This window comes from Narcine bancroftii, chromosome 1 (assembly GCF_036971445.1).
Source record: "Narcine bancroftii isolate sNarBan1 chromosome 1, sNarBan1.hap1, whole genome shotgun sequence".
Lineage (NCBI taxonomy): Eukaryota > Metazoa > Chordata > Chondrichthyes > Torpediniformes > Narcinidae > Narcine > Narcine bancroftii.
The window spans coordinates 414620008-414639350 of record NC_091469.1 but is presented as its reverse complement, the minus strand read 5'-3'; the positions used below and the strand labels follow the sequence as shown (position 1 = coordinate 414639350).

Here is a 19343-nt window from a genome sequence, read left to right as displayed (position 1 = left end):
GGAACTACGAGAATGGAGCATGATGAGGGACTAAGGAAAGTCCTGGAAGCAACAAGGAAAGCAAACCTAAAGTTGAATTGAGAGAAATGCCAGCTCGGGTGACAGAACCAACATATTTTGGAGATGTTATTAGCAGGGATGGCATCAGACCAGATCCCAGAAAGGTGTCCGCCATTGAGAACTTGCCACGGCTACAATGCAAAAAGGACGTACAGAGGATTAATGGAATGGTCAACTATATGGCTAAATTCATTTCCAAACTCGCAGAAAAAATGGCTCCATTGAGAAGACTAAAGAAAAGAACATTGAATGGGAGTGGAATCAGGAGCATGAAAAGTCATGGAGTGAACTAAAGAAACAGCTCAGAGAGGAACCAGTTCTGAGTTTTTACAACCCAGCGAGACACATCAAGATATCGTCAGACAGGGATTAGTTGATTTTGTGTCAATATTAATTTTGGTAGTTGATAATTTATTTTATTCTTTTCCTCGTGAATCTTCTTCCAAATGTTGAGCAGATGGTGCAATGCTGGTGAATTCCTACGTTGCACCAATTTTTCAACCCATTTATATAGTATATGTTCAGGTATCTTCTCCCCTATTTTATCTAGCTCTAATCTGGTCCAATCTGGTTTTTCCCTTGTTTGATAAAAATCTGATAGGTATCTTAATTGTGCTGCTCTATAATAATTCTTAAAGTTTGGTAGTTGTAAGCCTCCTTGTTTGTACCATTCTGTTAATTTATCTAGTGCTATCCTCGGTTTCCCCCCTTTCCATAAGAATTTCCTTATTATTTTCTTTAGCTCCTTGAAGAATTTCTCTGTTAGGTGAATTGGTAATGATTGAAATAGGTATTGTATCCTTGGGAAGATGTTCATTTTAATACAGTTTATCCTTCCTATCAGTGTTAGTGGTAAGTCTTTCCAGTGGGAAATTTTGGGAAGATCTAAACCAGATATTAAATAAAATCACAAAAAGCAATATACCAAAAAACCCAGAGATCTTCCTTCTAAGTAATATAAGAAATAAAGAATTTGGACTCGATTTGGATGGAGCACAAAAAAGATTTATTATGATAGCCCTAGCTGTAGCAAAAAAATGTATTATGTCAACCTGGAAATTAGAAGATAACTTGAGAATACAACAATGGTACATAGAAATAAATAAATGTATTCCATTAGAAAAAATAACATAATTTAAGAAATAACATCACAATATTCGAACAAATATGGGAACCATACATGAAATACAATAGAGAAATCCTACCATGGACCTCCACCACCTAAAATGACAGAAGGAGAAGTCAACGAAATGAACTGACTCAGAATATAAAAGTAAAAGACAAAAATTTCTTGTTTATTTTTATTAAGTGACGACATTATTTAACGGATTTAATGTATCTTATAGATTGAACTTCGAATAAATGGGAAGGGGGGGAGAGGGAGGGAGGGAAGGAAGGGGGGAAAAAGGGGAGAAAATGACACTGTATATATTCAAGAGAAAAATGTATGTATTTTGGTCAGTATGGTTTATAGTGTGAAAAATTTTAAAAATTAAATAAATGTCTTGAATGGGTTAAAAAAAAAGGTATCATCAGACACATCACATAGTGGGCTTGGTGCAATTCTTCTACAAAAATTTGATGACTGGCAACCCATTGCATATCCATAACGCTCAATGACAGACACGGAGACGCGATACGCTCAAATTGAAAAGGAGCTGGTCAGCATCACATTTGCCTGTGAAAGATTTCATCAGTTTGTATCAGGACAAGCAATCAGTGTAGAGACTGACCATAAGCCCTTGATTGCCTTGTTCCAAACGCCATTAAATGAATGTCCACTTAGAATACAAAGAATGATGATTAGGCTGTAACGCTATACAATGAATGTGGCGTACCCTCCAGGTAAGCTAACTAACACAGCAGACATGTTTTCTAGAGCTGTTGACACGAGAGAGCCCGCAAACACTAAAATAGATGAAGACATGAATGACACGATCACAAGTGCACTGCCCATATCAGATGCATAAATGGGCTAATAAAGACAGAGACAAACAAAGATGAAACACTGAGACAACTGAGAAAAAATATCTTGGATGGATAGCCCAACATGAAGCAGGACTGCTCACCTGATTTTCAAGAGTACTGGAACTGCAGGGCAGAACTATCAGTGGTTGAAGACATCATCTACAAAGGAAGCAAAATCCTTATCCCAAAGAATCTGAGAAAAGAGATGCTAAAAAGGATCCATGGAGGACATCTCGGAATCGAAAAGTGTCCAATGGTCCAGTGGAAAAATCAGTACAGACAGTGAAAAGACTGATGAACAAGGCAAAAGGCAGTGGAACATACTTCAACCAGAGCATGCTAGTATACCGCACAACGCCTCTCGAGGATGTTACGTCACTAGCACAACTCCTTATGGGATGTAGGCTAAGATCAAATCAACCCATTCAAGAGAACCTCCTAAAAACAAAAGAGGGGAGAAAGTGAGGAAGTTCAAAGAACAACAGAAAGAAAAGCAAAAGTATTACTTTGATAGAGGAACAAAAATCCAACCGGAACTCTACACTGGTGACCAAGTAAGGCTAAAACAAACTTATGGACTCAGAAGGGAACTGTCCTTAGTGAAGTCCAGCCAAGATCATACATCATTCAGACAGATGAAGATGCTGTTCATGAAGAAATTATCGAGATCTTCAAATGGGACCAGCCACAGTAAATGGAAAGATGGATACTGTTGAACAACCTGAATGCACATTTGAGAAGACGTCGTCTGAGGCAACAAGTCAGTTTCAAGGACAATCAATCAGGAGATCAACAAGACACGTTCTTCCTGTTAATTTTTTTCCCCGTTTTATCCATATTTGGATCCAAATTCAGATTGAAATCCCCTCCTATTAGTATGTTCCCTTGCGTATTAGCTACCTTCAAAAAGATATCTTGCATAAACTTTTGATCTTCTTCGTTAGGTGAATATATATTAAGTAGATTCCAAAGCTCTGAATATATCTGACATTTTATCATAACATATCTCCCTGCTGGATCTATTATTTCCTCTTCTATTTTAAATGGCACATTTTTGCTAATTAATATAGCCACTCCTCTTGCTTTTGAATTATACGATGCTGCTGTTACATGTCCTACCCAATCTCTCTTTAATTTCTTATGCTCCATCTCAGTTAAATGTGTTTCTTGCACTTAATGAGCAAATTTATAGAATGAAATGGTGCTATCTTATTTGGTCTTCAAGTTTTAGTGTATGTAAATGTCAACACACAAACAAAAATGTTAGCAATGTTGATAATAATGGAAATGTAAGTTCATGGTGTCAAAATTAAAATTGCAGAGTTATACAAAGAAAACATGTTAGTTAAGAGTAAGCTACTTTTGTTTTAAGAAAGGGAGATGTAATGATAGTGATGATGGTTGCAATGCAACTAGTAATGCCTTAAGGATTATAGCTCCCGTTTGATTATACTTGGCTGTCCGCAGGGGCTGACACAGAGCAGGAGACTACAGAATGTTAGATCTGTAATGGAGGCCTGCCTCATAGTGGTGTTTACAACAACTTTAAAGTGAAGAACCTTTTCCTTCATCCATGTGTTGTCTAAGAACTCAAACATATGAATACAAGATGAAGCATAATGAGCCTGTAATCATTGAAGGAGTGTATTGAGCTTTTGCACTCAATTCATCTGAAGGCCAGAGACCGAGACATGTCCTGATATGCTTGCTTAGGCATCAGGACCGGGAAAAAAATCTAAAATGTCACTGTGCGATGGTAAAGAGAAAACAAGGACCCCGTCACATACAATAATAGGCCAGTGTTAATTTCCCCGATCTAAGTGCCAACTTAATGAAGCATAGGAGGGATTTCGATCAAATCAAGGAGGAACTTTGATCTAAGGACATTCCATTTGCCTTACTTCACCCTGCAACTTTGAGGATCATACTCCCTGATAGAGGGAGGTTATTCTTCAAATGCAGCAACGTTCCTGCAGGACTTACCAGGAGGAGAATAAAATAGTGGAGGAAACCAGGACAGGTAGTCATAGTCCTAACGAGCTGCTGTGGATATATGTTTTAAACTGTTGTCACATTTTTCACTTACAATGGATAGACAAGTTCCAATTTAAACCAATTAGTTTCTATAATAGCTAGTTTTTATAGTAATTATTTCTGAGTTGGGCATTTTCAAATCGATTGTTGCATTCAAAATTGAATAATCTTGTATAGTAACTCATGTTTTTAGATAATAGCCCTGGGCCAGGCAAAATATTTACAAATTAGTCAGACGTGCTGTGTCTAATGAGTTCAGAGTGCACATCCCAGACTGATGGGGAAGGTAATGCCGAATATTCAGAATTTGGCAATGAAGGATGGGGTGGGCGGGGGGTGGGGGGAGAAGGAGGGTTTTTTAAAACTTTTATTAACCTTGTCAGTGACTTATCCCATTTTTTACTATTTTATTTTACATAAAACTTTGGTATAAACATATGATTATTATTGATGGATAAGATAGTGAACTTTGTCAGCTTTAATGTGAATGGGCTGAATGGACAGTTAAAAGGAAAAGACTCTTGTCACTCCTTAAAAAATGTAAACTGAAATTGCCTTTATATAAGAAACCCACGTTACTGCCCAGGAACATAGGAAACTAAGGAGAGAATGGGGAGGACCTAAAATATCTTCATCTTTTAATTCCAAACCCTGGGGGTAGCCATCTTGATAAACAAAAACATGCCAGTAATGATTGGAGAAACTATCATTGACCCATCAGCCTGATATATATTAATTAATTGTCAGCTTTATTCAGAGCCCTTGACCCTTTTAAATTTATACACACATAATTATGATGATGAAGCCTTTATTTAGGATATTTTCCTTAAGGTGTCAGGGGACAACAAAATATATTTGAGGGGGTGACTTTAATTTCTGTTTGGATCCTGTCCTGGACAAGTCAATGTCAACAGTATCTAAAATAAAATTGGGCAAAACTACTTTGGCTTTTTATGAAAGATTTAAATTTGACAGATGTGTGGAGACATGGAGTATTCTTTTTATTCTTGCCCCATAATTCCCATACTACGATTGACATTTTTTTTTCTTTTTTTTTTGTTGTCAACACAGCTAATTCATACAACATTAGATTCTGAATACCTATCTTTGATACCAGAAAAACCAACTAATTCATATAGATAGCATTTGAATCCTACCTGCCTTCAAAAACCAGAATTTTGTAAGTTTATTGGAGACCAGATAAAGTTATTCTGTGAGACTAACTGTCCCTCTGCTCCCAATAGCTTTATTTTATGGGTCATGTTAAAAGCCCATCTAAGGGGACAGATAATCTCATATGCAAAAAGTATTAAGAAGAAATGCATGGCAGACATAGAAGGACTGGAAACAGAAATTCTGAAGTTGGAAAAGGAATTCCAAGAATATGGTTCCAAGGAAATATATAAAGTACTTGTAAACAAAAAACTCAAGTACAATATACTACACACTTATAAAATTGGGGAAAAAATTTCTAAGAACTAAACAAATATATTATGAATTGGAAGAGAATGCACATAAAGTCTTGTCCTGGCAATTGAAAGCAGAGGAAAAGTAGACGACAATTAATTCAATTCAAACTGAAATGAGTTCAGTCTCATATAATCCAACAGAAATCAATGACACATTTAAACATTTCTGTGCAAATTTATATAAATCAGAATCGGCAGGAGATCTGACCAAGATTGATAATTTTTTTTATCCACTGTTGAACTGCCCAAATTTGACCAAGAAGATCAGGCAAATTTGGACCTCCCCTTTACCCCAAAAGAAATTGAAAAAGACTTGGGCTCACTACAGTCTAATAAATCACCAGGGGAGGACAGTTTCCCACCAGAATTTAATTCAGAATTTAAGGATTTACTTATACACGTTATTATGGATATAACTAATTTAGTATCTAAAACCCAAACTCTCCCTGAATCATTTTCTACTTTCATAATTACTATAATAAATTTAAAAAAAAAGGGACCTATTAAAATGTTCTTCATTTCAGCCTACTTCATTATTAAACTCAGGTTATAAATTGATTTCTAAGGCCCTGGCTAACAGACTTGGGCAATACTTGCCAAATTTAATAAATCCAGACAAGACCAGCTTTAGTTTGAAATGCCAATCAACCAACAACCTATGTAGGCTCTTTAATACTATCAACTATGCAAAGTCCAAGCCAGAGCCGAGTATCTCTTTGCCTCTGGATGCTGAGGAAGCCTTCGATAGGCTGAAATAGCCATATTTATTTAGAGTCTTGGCCAATTTATAAACTGGGCTAAAACTCTCTCATAGATCCAGAGCCAGGGTCGCCACTAATGAGATATATTTCTTCCTTTTTTGAGGGTGATGATACCCTCTCTTGGGTACAAATTGGTTTGCATTCCCTAAGAGAGAAGATGTGCAGTGATTTTATTTATAAATAGAATTCTAGTATTTTATCCAACAGGACAGACAACCCTATTTTAAAGCATTTGGTTAGAAAATGGTGTGATACCTGTGGAGGCTCTGGACTAAAAAGAGAATTGTCACCAAAAACATCTCTAAGACAAAATGAACTCATACCCATGACTTTGAACAACAAAATTTTGGAGGCCTAACGTCATAATGGGATACAGATTTCTATGAAAAAGGATTTTTTATGTTGTTTGAACAGTTGAAGAAGAAATACGACTTGCCCAACAAGTCTTTCTTTTGTTACTTTCAGTAAAGATCCTTTCGCGGGGGGTGTGGCAAGATGGCATAGAGTCTAGACGTGTAATCTCGACCTCTCTGGCCGGACTTTTAAGTACCCATTTTTTAACCTTTTGTTTTCAAGTTTAAACTTCTTACATTTTATTTTAAAGTATTAAGGAATTATTATGGCCATTAATGGTAAAAAGATTAAACCTCAAGTGCAGAAGAAGTTACATTTTCAAAGTACTGAAGATTTGGGGCCTAAACGACTTGCTACAGCCTCAGGTTTAATTTTTTCAATGCCTAAACTACAAAGACTGCCTGTGGGAACTGAAAAAAAAAATGTCTACTACTCACCGAGTGAAGGATACCGCTGGAATTACTCATTCTCTGGAAGAAGGTGCATGTTCCCATGCAGTGGATCCCGATCCTGGCAGCCGACCGATTTTAACGGAGGGAGCACACAGGAAGATGACTCCATTGACTGAAACACTTCAGGAAGCATTTCAACCTGAAGATCTCGAATTTATCTGTGATTTTTTGAGAAAATTGCGAGCTGCGGGGGGAGTCCAGCATCAACCCCCTGAGGAAGTCGGGGTGCCGTCGCTGGGAGTCCAGACCGGCAGTAAGACTGTTAAAATGCCTGTTGTTGAGTGGCAGCAGGAGCTGCAGTTACCTAGTTCTGCCACAATGTTAGAGAAAGCAGGGCTGAGCTTTTCTGAATTACAATGTAACCAGTTAAATGCTGTCATTCAGCCTATAATGAATGAGCTGGCTCAAAGGATAAGTTCAGAATTTAATACAGTTAAAGCACGTGTAGAGGCATCTTGTGAAGATTTTTTAAAATTTCAGTCTGCTTTTTTGGAATGTCAACGACAAGTGGCTTCTGATACAGAAAAAGTGTTGAAGGTTGAAAAATCCATTATAGAATTGCAAGAACGTGAAAAGGAGTTAGAGAGGAAAATAGACTATTTGAAGAATCAAAGTAGAAGGAATAATGTGAAAATTGTCGGTTTGCCAGAAGGTATGGAAGGACGAGATCCTCTTCGTTTTTTTTACAGATTGGATCTGTAAAAGTACTAGGGCAAGAATTTTTTTCTGAAGGCTTGGTATTGGAAAGAGCTCACACAACTTTAAGGAGGTCACCTTTACCTGGTCAGCCACCGAGACCTGTAATAATTCGATGTTTAAATTATTTGGATAGAGAAGCAATACTTCGACTGGCAGTGCAAAATGTGAGAAAACGACAAACTCAGTTATTGATTCAGAATAGCAGAGTTTTTTTCTATCCTGATTTGAGTCAAGAGGTCATTCAACGTCGACGTCGATTTAATCCAGTTAAAGAAGTTTTATGGCGTAAATGTTATAAGTCTACTTTTCGCTATCCGGCAGTGTTGAAGGTGTTTCATGGAGACTATCAATCTCGGTTTTTTGAGGATGATCATGAAGCAATGATTTTTGCTGATTCATTGCCTGATATAAGAGGACAAAGATGTAGTCTACTATTGTCTCCTAAAGAAAAATCTGGTTCTGGAAATGGAAGAAATGGTAGAAATGGGAAAAACAGGAATGGAAAGAGTCCAACTTCTTTTGAAATGGGGCCTTCAAGTTTGGAACCTCTTCGATGAATAGCAGAATCTTTTTATTCTTATTTTACTTTTTATGTTATTATGATATTTTGAGATTTTTTTTGTTCGGCTGGGGAGGAAGAGATTTGTTCTAGGTTCTATTAGTCATCAGCCACTGGTGGGTGATCCACACCCAAATTTTGTTTAGGGATTACTACCTTTTTGTAGTTTTTTTGGGGGGGGGGGGGGGGGGGTTTGTTAATTTTTTTTTCTTATTTTTTTTATTTTTATTTTATCTAGCTTTTACTTTGTGATTTTTTTTCTCCTATTGGTGGGCCTATATACAATGATTTGAGTTTTTATATAAAAAGATTTTATTGATCTTTAGTAATATTAGTAGATATGTTAAACTTGAGGTTTGCTACTTTTAATGTTCGAGGTTTAAACAGTTCGATTAAGCGTAACGATGAGGGACAGCTATAGTATTGATAAGAATTCTTTGTTTCTTTATTTTTAAATTTGATCTTTGGTAAAATGTGTGTTTGGTAGTGATATGATTTTATCTGAAATGATTAAATTTGAGACTTTTCTTATGAAGGTTATTTTTCATTCAAGTTGAAATTTATCTAATCCCAAACCTTTCAGAGGTTGCAAATTGCCCAATAAAGATACTATCAGATCTAAAGGTATTTTAATCTTATACAGATTTGGATTTATCCCAACCGGGGTGGGGGGGGGGTTTCTTTCTTTCTTTTTTCATTTTTTTTCTATAAAATATAACGTTCATGTTTTTGGTTTATTATTGTATATGTTATTTACTATCTGTATTTTGAATGAATAAATAAAGTTTAAAAAAAAGATCCTTTCGCAAGGCCAGCTTGAGCCCTGAAATTACTTTACTGGGACTCATTGAAGAAGAAAAAATGCTTCATGAAGGAAATGCATGTAAATTTATTTCTAGAATGTAATTTTTACTGATGAATGAGGGCCCAAAGCTAGGTTTGCATAAATCTAGAATGACATGGGAGTCAGATTTAGACATAACAAATTGAGGAACAACTCTGGTCGAAACTGTGTCAAGGAAGTTTGTTGGCTACTATCAATACAAGATATAGACTGATTCACTATAATTTTCTCCATCAATTGTACCTCACCCCACAGCAATTACATCAATATAAGCCGGAGTTGTCAGAGATGTGCTTTAGGTGTCGTATAGATGTTAGTTCCTTCTTACACTCTACCTGGCTCTGCAAAAAGGTGAGACCCTTCTGGTATGATCTCTATAACATCCTAAGATTACAGGAGTCACCTTCCCAGTGGACCCAAAGCTTTGTCTACTGGGGAACTTTATAAGTGTTGGTAGTTCGCTAACTAATTTCCAAATTAAATTCACAGAAATTGCCTTATGTGTGGCCATGAAATGTATAGCAGTGACATGGAAATCTCTCCTTATTGATAAGTGGCCTTCAGAAATGAACAGCTGCATTCCTCTTGAAAAGATTACATATAGTCTTAGGAAAGGATATAACACCTTCCTAAAAATCTGGCAGCTTTATCTAAAACATAGAGGCACTGATGCCCCCGTAGGGTTGTGATTGCTTCTGACTAACCAGCAGACCTCTATAATGACTATAACTTTGTGGTAATATCAGATCTCTATATGTTTTACTGTATGCATTGATTAGGACATTTTTCTTTTTACTTTACCTTTGCTTTTACTTCGTTTAATTAGACTTGCACAAGGAGGGGGGGTGGAGAAATGGGTTTTCTTGACTTTTTCTATTATGTATGGTTGTTGACTGTTAAATATATTTAAAATGACAAATAAAATATTACAAACAATCCTTCAAAAGACAAGAAGTACTTAAAGGGTTAATGGTTTGCAATGAATATTATGATGTCTATAATACTGGAGAGAAACCAAGAAAATCCTCAATTAGCATTGATGCATCAGACTTTCTTTAGTTGTGACAATGCAGGGGAACTCAGTACAGTTGCTTATTTTTTTAACTTCCTTGAGTTTCTTTTTTGTTCCTATTTCTTGTCTTCTGTGGAGGCAGACAGTATGGCACCATTACAGTTTTAATTATCCACATAAACTGGTTTGTCTTAAGTGCCATTAAAATGCCACCAATGCCTTTCACATTCTATCGCTTGCTGTTCTTGCCAATAAAAAGCCCTAGGCAACTGTCCTACCCATTTCAGCACTTGCCAAACGCCCAGTAAACACACCACTAGCCATGGAATGTTGTCTTTTCAATGCAAGTACAAGTAACAAGAATTTAACAGACAGCAGAATCTGCCAAAGTACTAGTTCCTCTCTGTCACAAACAATAATGTCTCTGTTAAAGAGCCATTGAACTAAGGTTTCAAAAACTGCTACAAAGACCATGAAGTCATTCCTCTGCTGCTTTTGAAAAATCCCCAGCATCTTTTTAACAAGCATTTTCTGTCTATGTGCCCGCCACTCATTTTTGCAACAGTACACTGTTAAGAAATTGCAGAATCCTTTCCAATATCATGTCAGCGGATGGAAGCTGAGGAGTTAGGATGGGGACCTGGTGGTAGAGAGATAAAAGATTCACATGTACCCTGATCAATTTACTTCCAACATGAAGGAGAAAACAGATATTGACATAATACAAAAAGTAAGGAAATGTTTTATTTGTGAAATGAGACATTAATGCAGAGAGTGTAGTGCAGACTAGCAAGACATAGTTCTCCTTTAAAACACATGTTCTCAGAAGCACTTTAACAAGGGCAGTGAAACAGATCATTTGAAACAGATCACAATTATTTCCTGAAAAAGAAAAAAATGCAGATGCTAGAATCTTGAGGAAAGAACAAGAAATGGGAGGAACTCAGTGGGTCAGGGAGTATTATGGGTAGAAATAGTCAATCTACATTTTGGGTTTAGACCCTTTATCAAGATTTTGTCATTATTCATGCATTCTTAAAATAAAGCATGTATGAGCAATTCTTGGCAAATCCAGAACAAAACTGTGTTAGAGGGCACATTAAATGATATTGTGGTAATGAAGGGTGGTAAGTCTGTATTCAGGACATTAGGAACTCAGATGGTCAGGCGGGCGGGCGTCTAGCTCGAGGTCCGTGGTCAGGGCATCGGGAGCTCAAATGGTCGAAACCAAAAGATAGGGGGGGGTTGACTTTTGCACGGGATCTACAGAAAATATGCGGTTTATGGGCCTAAAAAAAGAGGGGATCAACTTTTACACAGGATCAACTATTACACAAGTATAAACAGTACTGTATTTAGCAAACATTAGAAAATATTAAAGATAAAGTGAAGGCAAATTATTAATTCACTGATACGAAAATCAGGACTTTTTACATTCTGTTTATAAAACAAAGAATCACACAACTATCAAATGGTTATGAGATAATCACCCATCCCATAACTTAATAGGTTATCACAATAGTTAATAATTATTGATGCTGAAATAGATCAGCAATATAACCAATTATAAAAGGAAAGCATATGCAATTAAGAAGTCTGACTTTTTTTGTACTTTAAACCTCTTATTTTGCTACCATAGAATTTGTTAAAAGTAGGGTTTTATTTTCCTTGAATCAGAAATGTCACCCCATTATTCAAGAAGGGAGGGAGGCAGCAGAAAGGAATGAGATATTATTAAAACAGTGGTTTTCAAATTTTTTTCTTTCCACTCACATAACATCTTATGTAAGGGATTATTTAAGGTGGTATGTGAGTGGAAAGAAAAAGTTTGAAAACCACTGGGTTAGGAAGAGGTTGGGTGTCAATTGTCAAAGATAAGATTATGGAGCACTGGAGGCACATGATAAGGTAGGCGAAAGCCAGCATGGTTTCATTCAGGGAAAATCTTGCTTGACAAATCTATTGGAATTCTTTGAAGAAGTGACAAGCAGGCTAGATGAAGGAGATGCAGTGGATGTTGTGTATTTAGATTTTCAGAAGACCTTTGACAAGGTGCCACACATCAGACTATTTAATAAGAGCAAGCACATGGTATAACAGGAAACATACCAATGTGGGTAGACCATTGGCTGATTGGCAGGAAGCAGAGATCAGAATGCAGGGATCATATTCTGGCTGGCTGCCAGTTGCCAGGGCTCAGTGTTGGAGATGCTTCTTTTTATATTGCACATTAATTATTTGAATTATGAAATCAATGGCTTTGTAGCCAAGTTTGCAGATGATACAAAGGTGGGTGGAGGATCATGTAGTGTTGAGGAAACAGGCAGACTGCAGAAGGATTTAGACAGATTAGTAGATTAGGTGAAATGTGGAAAATTAAATACAATTTTTATACTTTGATATAAAAATAAATGGGCAAATTATGTTTTAAATGGGGAGAAAATTGAAAATACTGTACCTAGATGCAAAGGGACCTGGGACTCCTTGTGCAGAGTAGCCTGAAGATAAACTTGCATGTTGTGTCGGTGGTGAAGAAGGCAAATTCAATGCTGGTGTTCATTTCAAGAGGAATAGAATACAAGAGCAGGGATGTAATGTTGAGGCATTACAAGGCACTGGTGAGACCTCACAGAGTATTGTGACCAGTTTTGGGCTCCTCATTTAAGAAAGGGTGTGCTCACTTTGGAGATGGTTCAGAGGAGGTTCAGCAAGCATGATTCTGGGAATGGAAAGGTTATCGTATGCAGAGCGTTTGACAGCTCTTGATATGTACTCATTGCGATTTAGGAGAATGAGAGGCGATCTCATTGAAATATTTCAAATGTTGAAAGACGTGGATGATTAGATGTATAAAGATTGTTTCCCATGGTGGGAGAGCCTAGGATAAAAGTGCACAACTTCAGGATTAAAGGGCATCTGTTAGGACAGAGATGCAGAGGAATTTCTTTAGCCAGAGGGTGCTAAATCTGTGGAATTTGTTGCTACAGGTGCTTGTGGAGGGCAGGTCATTGAGTGCATTAAAAGCAGAGATTGATAGGTTCTCAATTAGCCGGGGCATCAAAGGTTCTGGGGAGAAGGCCAGGCAGTGGTGCTGAGTGGGATAATAGATCAGTTCATGATTAAATGGTGGAGGTGACTCGAAGGGCTGAATTGCCTATTTCTGCTCGTGTGTCTTAAGGTCTTATAGACATCTAATCTTTGTTTAACGTATGAGAGAATTTACAAGGTAAAGTGACTGTATTATAGTTGTTTGTGGAGAAAAGACAATAATATTTGGTTTTCATTTAATACTCAAGGTATTTTACAATATGCTTTGCAATAGTTTGCAACTGTAATATTCTGCAGGAGAAATCAAACTCTATTTCAATATTGAGAAGCTAAATCAACCTTTAGATGTCCACAGATTTATCCAGACTTTGGAACTTCAATTTGACATTGTTCAGGGAGATAATAGCATTTGCAATATCCTAATGAATTATTGATTCATTACTATTATTTTGATATGCCCAATGAACTACAGTTCAGAAAGGGAATGAGAGCTTTCATCCCATTCATGCTATCATGAATTTTGCATCTTAAAGTACAAAAGCAATAAATTATCAAGATAAAACACATGCTAAAATGTTGGAAGCAGATTTTTATTAAAATAATACATGGTCAATATTTTGTATATTGTAGCAAAAATCACAACTTCTATGATAGAAAATATTTAGATGTGGCAAAAAACATCACTAGCAACTTCAAAAAAGATGTAAAGACAACAGTAAAATTGTCTGGGCAGTGCTAAAAGCAATCAAACACCCTGACAAAATTGCAGATAAAGAAGTCTGTTGAAACGTACAAAATAAGATGATTGTTAGACCACCTTTCAATTGTGGTTTCTAACTGGGCTTCTCAGGAATTGAGAGAACTCCAAATAGCTCACTTCTAAAGGTTTAAATTTGTCCTATACTTTCAATTTCAATCTTTGTAGAATTTTCTTGAAGATTGTGAAAGTATGCTCCTTTGAAACAACATTTCAAACTTTTATTTCCAGAAATGAATGTGGCTAACCACTACAAGAAAAGGGGGTTAAAATTAAAGTTAGGATATATGTCATCAGTATTTACTGCTTTAATGAAAAAAAATTAAGATTACCATCTTAAGAAAATTTCCACATTTTCCACAGTGTTAATTCATCCTTAGCTATTACTAAGAAATGCCCAAATGCTTATGCGCCAGAGGTGCAAGCACGGATTCACAAGATATTGACCAGTGAGGGAAGGGGTACCCCTTAGAACCATCACATTAATCAGTTGCATCAAGCAAATAGTATATTATATTAAAATGATGGTCTCGATCCACAGGAAACCAGATTGAGTAATGAAGAAAGGATTTTTTTTTCAGTGCCTTAAAGATTAAATTTGCTTTAGTGTTTCTGGTGTTATGGCTATGTGTTGATAGTCATGAAGGAGCAGAAAAGCACAACTCTGATTGAGAAATTTCCCCTTCTATCCCAGAGGGAGAGAGCTGGTAAATCTTCCCTGAGATCCTGACAGTGCGCATGTTGAATTTCCTGCCTTCAGATTATGGGATGCAAGCATACCCAAGATATCACATTCAACTGCATTTCCATGACTTTATGTGACATTAACTAGTATAGATGTGCAGTCACCATCTACCAAGATTAAAAAGAAAACTATTAAATATAGTTTTGATTGTTCTGTGAACTACAGATTTTTTTAAGCAATAAAAAAGGATCCAAACTAAAAACTAATTTATATACATGATTTGGTTTTGATAAAAATAAGGGAAATAGGATTGGGAGATTTTTATTAAAGCATTAAACATTCATACACCATCTACTTTTTCACATATGTAAAACTTAAAAGGTGAGTTGGTATTTCACAAAAGAAAAGAAACAAGGAATATGAGTTGAAGAAGCTAAATTTAACTTCAGGAATATTCCACATGACAAGTCATCAGTTGCTGTTGTACAGAAAGACCTGAGAGTGCTTGTACTTGAAACACAACGAGTTCATTTTCAGGTGCAAAAGGCAAATAGAATGTCAGATTTCATTGCTAACAGGAAGGTTCTGCTACAATTGTCCAGGGGTTCTGGAGAATTATGACAATTCTGGTCTCCTTACTTGAGAAAGGATATATTGGCTTTGGAAATGGTGCAGAGGAGGTTCACAAGGTTGATCCTAGAAATAAGAGGATTATCTTATGAGGAGAAATTGAGTAGCCTGGGATGATGCACATTAGTGTTTAGAAAGATATATATTTTCAAAACTTTAGACATACAGCACAGTAACAAGCCTCCTAAATACACCAATTAATCTACAATCCTTACACATTTTGAAATGTGGGAGGAATATGTGCACCCAGAGGAAATTCTGACATGGGGAGAACATACAAACTCATTTCAGATAGCACCGGTTTTGAACCTGGGTCTGTAATAGATGGGGGAATCTTACAGAAACAAATAAAATTATGAAAGTAACAGCTCCTAAGATAGAAGCAGGAAAGTTGTTTCCAATGGCAGGCAAGACTAGAACTAGGGGATATAGCCTCAAGATTCAGGGGAGTGACAGAGTTGAGGAGAAACTGTTTCTCTCAGATAGTAGTGAATCTATGGAATTCTCTTCCCAATGAAGCAGTAGAGGCTGCTTTATTGAATGTATTTAAGATGTAGATTTTGGAATATTATGGGAGTTAGGGATTATGGGAAACAGATTGATTCCACATAGATTGCGAAAATCAAGTTGGTCGTGGGAGTCTGGAAGAGGATTTCATAGAATGCATCCGCGATAGCTATCTTGAGCAGCATGTTAAGGAACCAACAAGAGAAAATGCTCTCCTGGATCTAGTGTTGTGCAATGAGATAGGTAGAGTAAATGATGTAATAGTCAGAGACCATCTGGGAAATAGTGATCATAGTATGATTGAATTTCTCATTCAGATGGAAGGGGAAATAGTTAGATCTAAAACTAATATATTATGCTTAAACAGGGGTGACTACCATAGGATGAGGAAGGAATTGGGCAGAGTGGACTGGGAGCACAGGCTAATTGATGAAACAGTTGAGGAACAGTGGAAGATTTTCAAAGAAATATTTTGTGATGCTCAACAAAAATATATTCCGGTCAGGAAAAAGGGCAGCAAGGGAGGGAAAAATCAACCGTGGTTAACAAAGGAAATAAAGGAGAGTATAAAATTGAAGGCGCAGGTGTAAAAAGCTGCAAAGAACAGTGGGAAACTGGAAGATTGGGATAACTTTAAGAGACAACAAGGGGTTACAAAGCGGGTAATAAGAAATGGGAAGAAGGATTATGAAAGTAAATTGGCACAAAATATAAAAACAGAAAGCAAAAAATTTTATAGATATATAAAACAGAAGAGGGTGGCCAGAGTTAACATAGCTCAAAAAACCTTCCTATATCTAAATGGCAGAAGTTATAGTTGATGCATTGGTGGTCATATACCAAAATTCCTTGGATTCTGGGCAGGTCCCGGCAGACTGGAAGACAGCAAATGTCACGCCACTTTTTAAGAAGGCGCAAAAAGTTAGGTTGCAGGTGCAGCAGGTTATTAAGAAGGCAAATGGAATGTTGGCCTTCATCGCTAGAGGAATTGAATTCAGGAGTAGGGAGGTAATGTTGCAACTGTATAAGGTGCTGGTGAGACCGCACCTGGAGTACTGTGTCCAGTTCTGGTCTCCATATTTGAGGAAGGTTATACTGGCTTTGGAGACGGTCCAGAGGAGGTTCACTAGGTTGATCCCTGGGATGAAGGGGTTGACTTATGATGAAAGATTAAATCGTCTAGGATTGTATTCGCTCGAGTTCAGAAGAATGAGAGGAGATCTTATAGAAACATATAGGATTATGAAGGGTATGGATAGGATAGATATAGGAAGGTTTTTTGAGCTGGAAACTAAATCCAGAGGACACAGTCTCAAGATTCGGGGGAGTAGATTTAGGACAGAGATGAGGAAAAATAGTTTTTCCCAGAGAGTAGTGAATGTTTGGCATTCTCTAACCAGGGAAGTGGTTGAGGCTGCCTCATTAAACACATTTAAAATTCGGTTAGGTAAATTTTTACATGATCGAGGAATTAGGGGATATGGGGAGAAGGCAGGTAGGTGGAGTTAGATCAGCCATGATCGTATTGAATGGTGGAGCAGGAGCGATGGGCCATTTTTGGCCTACTCCTGTTCCTACTTCCTATGTTCCTATGTTCCTAGATGGGTAAGTGGAGCTGAATCCACAACAAGATCAATCATGATTTTATTGAGTTTATTGTCATATGCATTGTACAATGTTCAGATGCACTGAACTTTGTGTTGCAACTGAACAGGTATTGCGTAAAGAGAGAAAGCATTAAATTAAAAAGAGATAATAAATACAAAAAAGCAAATGATAAATATCTGCAGTTAACATACTGCAAGAAAAATATTTTTTGTGGTGTCAGAGTAGTTTATCATTAGTGTAACAAGGGGAGGTTCAAGAGCCTGATAGCCATTGAAAATAAACAGCTCTTGAATCTAGAGGTGCTGGACGTCTGACTTCTGGACATTTTTCAAGATGGTAGCAGTGAGAAGAGTTTGTGAGTAGTGTGATGGGATCTTTTATGATGTTGGCTGGCTTCCTGTGCATTCCAACTACCAAACCACGCTGTGTTGCAGATAACTTCCTCAGTATATCTGTGTAATTAATGATTCTCCTCAGACTTCTTAGAAAGTTTTCCATCCCATTAATGCAGACAGCCTCCTCCCCCTTCGTAAAATTAATAAGCTTCTTGATCTTGGTGACATTGAGAGCAAGGTTGTTGTTCTGGCACCACCCCGACAGGTTCTCTATCTCCATCCTGTATTCAAACTTATCATTTCCAATTATTCTGCCATGATGGTGAAATAATCAGCAAATGTATAGATTGCATTGAGTTGAACCTGGGTACACAGACATGAGCATAAAGGGAAGAGAGCAGGGGACTAAGCACGCCTGTGCTAATAGTAAGCAAGAAGAAGGTGAAGGTGCTGATCGGAGTATATCAATAAGGAAGTCCAGGATCCCATTGCAGAGGGGCAGACAGAGTCTTAGATACTTTAGTTTGGTAAAATATTGCTGGTATGGTAGTGCTGAACCCAAGTTGCAGCCAACTAATACTAGCCTGATTTAGGTGTTCCTGTAGTCTAGGTGAGAAAAAGACTAGCTACCATTTGTCTCCCATAATTTTATAAACCAATCAGATTGCATCTCAGCCTCTGATGCTCCAGAGAAAACCATCTACTTTTGTCCAACTTCTCTTTCTACCTAATACTCTCTAATCCAGGTGACATTTTGATGAAGCTCTTCAGCATCTTTTCCAAAGCCTCCACATCTTTCTGATGATGTGGAAACCAGAAATGAAAAAAATATTCTAAGTGCGGCCCAACCACAGTTTGATGCAGATGCAACATGTCTTCCCAGCTTTTATATCCAACTCTTTTATAGATTTATATGTACCGGTAATCTTTATAGATAAATACAGTCTGCCCATTCTCGCCCCTGACATATACTGAGAAGAGGCAAATTCCATACTCATAGCATAAAATATTTAGTTTTGAAAATTGCAATCAATACCCAGAATAACAGTAGATGAAATAAATCTGGATTCAGTTGAGCAGCAGTTGGATACTGTCATGACATCTTTTAGGGTTTTTTTAAAAACAGGTTTCACCAATTAGTTTAATTAAGGATGCACTTTTCATATTTTCCTGAATTTGAAAGCATAACAGCTTGTATTTGCACATGAAAAACAAATGGCAAACGGATTATTAATTAAACATTACTTTATTTATGTTCTTCAGATAAACTACCTGGGTTTCGTTTTGGTAGGATAGGGTTTCATTTTCCATGGCCATTAAGGTCTAAAGTGCCTCATGAATTAAAAAATGTTTTAGTTCATCCAGCTCACTCTTGTTATCATGTGAACATTCAAATATTTCAGAATAGATACTAATCTCATTCATGCAAGGTTGAATATAAGTGGTAATATTCTATGATTCTTTAACTAAAGCCACAGCAAATGCCAAAAAATATGCATTCACTCAAACTTACAGCTCCCTTTATGTGACACTGACAAACTGGAACTGTTTGGACACGCAG

At 36.9% G+C, this 19343-nt stretch overlaps 1 protein-coding gene across 13 annotated transcripts in view; it reads right to left on the bottom strand.

Moving 5' to 3' along the window:
* LOC138751556 (retinoic acid receptor beta) overlaps positions 1-19343 on the bottom strand; it is a 942630-nt gene that overhangs the window by 206207 nt on the left and 717080 nt on the right. The window lies entirely within an intron of this gene.